Below are 3,021 nucleotides of genomic sequence, written 5' to 3' on the forward strand. Positions count from 1 at the left end.
TTTAATAATAGTTATATAATATAAATTTCATAATATAATTATATAATAATAAGTTTATGTTATTTTTTTTTAATTATTTTAATTATTTTAATATGAAATTTATATAATATGATAAATGTATATAAATAATATTTTTAATTATAATTATGTAATAATAATTTTTAGTTACATTTTTTTTTATTAGTTTTAGAGTGTTTTTTTGTCTAAGTCCAATTTTTTTCGAAATTTTTCTAAGTCTTGAAAATTGTGGAAATTCTTCTAAGTCCGGCGACGGGAAGTCTGAGACGAAGCCCGAGCGAGGCCGGAAAGGCCGATATGCGTTTTCCGTTCAAATTTAAATTTCCTCGGCGAGAGGCCGGGGATGCGGACGTCGACGGCCACCGTCCGGGAGAAAAATCTTTCGCTTGGAACATGAACTTTGTGCGGGACTATACATGTGAGGCACAGTGAGCGTGTCTCAAGAAACGCAACGCTCTCGTCTCGACAAGGGCGAGGGCTCGCCTCACGGAAACAAAAGGTCTCGGCTTTTCAGCGAGTGGCTCGGACAGTAGTTTGTAGCCGCGTGGAGACTGAACAGTGATGGAAGCATTTACGAGGTTTTCTGCAGTTTTTTCCGGCGCGAGCACGACTCTCGACGGCAGAGCACTCTCGTGTCCAGGCGTTGACGCCAAGGGGGACGCAGTGAGTCCCGAACCGACTAGAGGAAGAAGGCTCTAGTTTGATCTGTGCGAACGGGGACCCGGCCGTCATGCCGGGTCCGGCGCCCTCGCCAGCCTGGGGCACCACCACCTCTGAGATTCGAAGCGCCGCTTCGAACGCTCGCTGAACGTGAAAGTAACCTGGTTGGTCCTGCCAGTAGTCATATGCTTGTATCAAAGAAGGAGGGAAAGTCTGCTGCGGCCGCAGCGGTAACTCCAGCTCCAAAAGCGTATATTGAAGTTGTTGCTGTTAAAAAGCTCTTAGTTGGATCTTAGTTCCAGACGGGTGGTCCGCCCTCCGGTGGTCACTGCCAGTTCTGAGCATTGCCGCCGAAATTGTCCGATGATCTTTACCGGTTGTCGTTCGGTTTCGGCAATTTTACTTTGAAAAAATTAGAGTGCTCAAAGTATGCATGACGCATGAATAATGGTGCATGGAATAATGGAATAGGACCTCGGTTCTATTTTGTTGGTTTTCGGAACACGAGGTAATGATTAAGAGGGACAGACGGGGGCATTCGTATTGCGACGCTAGAGGTGAAATTCTTGGACCGTCGCAAGACGAACTACTGCGAAAGCATTTGCCAAGAATGTTTCCATTAATCAAGAACGAAAGTTAGAGGTTCGAAGGCGATCAAATACCGCCCTAGTTCTAACCATAAACGATGCCAGCCACCGATCCGGCTGTGTTCCTCAAATGACACGCCGGGCAGCTTCCGGGAAACCAAAGCTTTTTGGTTCCGGGGGAAGTATGGTTGCAAAGCTGAAACTTAAAGGAATTGACGGAAGGGCACTACTGGAGTAATGGTAAATATCTACCTTGAATGAGGAATTCCCAGTAAGCACGAGTCATCAGCTCGTGTTGAGTACGTCCCTGCCCTTTGTGCAAACCGCCCGTCGCAACATCCGATGGAATGATTTAGTGAGGTCCTCGGACTGGTGCTCGGACTGACCTCCGGGTCGAGCCGGCGTGCCGGAAAGTTGATCGAACTTGATCATTAAGAGGAAGTTAACGCGTAACAAGGTTTCCGTAGGTGAACCAGCGGAAGGACAATTGAAGATGGGTGCCAGTAGGCTCCGACATCGGCCTACGCCCGGGGATCCTTCTCTGGCGATCCCCGCCTCGACCGCAACTGTCAGTGCCGTGTGGGCGTGCCTGTTTCCCAGCCCTTCGACCTGGGGAAGAGGGAGGTCCTTTGCTGGGCTAGGCTTGAAGAGGGGGCTCGACCTGAGAGAGCTCCCCGCCCCGTTGGTGCCGATGCATTTTCCCCCTTCTCGGAGGAAAACTCTTGATTCGAAACTCTCGAACGCAAAACGACTCTAGTTGGCCGAAACGAAAGTACCACTCCGAGCAGTGGATCACTCGGCTCACGGGTCGGCTAAAAACGCAGAACATGTGGTTGGTCTAATGACCAGTGGTGCGAAGATCCCATCTGTGGGATAAGGACTGATAGCCCTAAGTCACCATCCCTTTTAGGCAATTAAAGATGGGTGCAAGTAGGCTCCGACATCGGCCTACACACGGGGATCCTTCACTCGCGATCCCCGCCTCGAACGCAATTGTCAGTGCCGTGAGGGCGTGCCTGTTTCCCATCCCTTCGTCCTGGGGAAGAGGGAGGTCCTTTTAACCTTCCGTTAGTCGCGCGCACCTCACAGGTGCATCCCTACTGTACTTCCACCTCCTTTGCCGTCAATAGATTTTTCCGGGGGTCGAGCCTAATGTTATGTTCCTAACTTTGGATTACTCAAATGTCCGTGTAAAACCGACCTTAGAACATGTCGATGGAGAGTTGGAACCGCTCAAATCACCCCTCTGGTGCAGCGCGACCATTGACGCAAGTATTATGGATATAATATTTTTATGAATTAAATATATATATTTTATTTCATTTTCTGTCCTTCTCAACGTAGCAGGTATAAATGGTCAAGTTATATACACAGAAAATGGTTACGGAGTAAAAAACCGCAGAACCTTCTTGCGTCAATTGGTTGAACATCTTGTGATGGAGGAAGAGATCCGACGCGGGAGCAAGAAAAATTTATCTTCGGTACTTCGCTAAATAAGTTTTTTTGATATTTATCTCTCTAAAGAGTCTTAAATTGGTAACAATTAACTATTTAAACTAGACTAAATTTCATTTGGCTTTCAAAAAATCAGAAACACCTCATAGGTGCAACGCGATTAACCATGTCGGAAACAAGTGCGCGACTAACGGAAGGTTAAGGGCTAGGCTTGAAGAGGGTGCTCTACCAGAGAGAGCTCCCCGCCCCGTGCCGACGCATTTTCCACCTTCTCGGAGGAAAACTCTTGATTTGAAACTCT

At 47.4% G+C, this 3,021-nt stretch overlaps 1 pseudogene; it reads left to right on the forward strand.

The window, feature by feature from the left end:
- Positions 1-836: 836 nt before the first annotated feature.
- Positions 837-1,755, forward strand: LOC147816230 (small subunit ribosomal RNA; annotated as a pseudogene; the record flags this gene model as incomplete).
- Positions 1,756-3,021: the final 1,266 nt, after the last annotated feature.

Source organism: Parasteatoda tepidariorum, chromosome 2 (assembly GCF_982258835.1).
Source record: "Parasteatoda tepidariorum strain Cologne lab strain chromosome 2, Ptep-v5.0, whole genome shotgun sequence".
Lineage (NCBI taxonomy): Eukaryota > Metazoa > Arthropoda > Arachnida > Araneae > Theridiidae > Parasteatoda > Parasteatoda tepidariorum.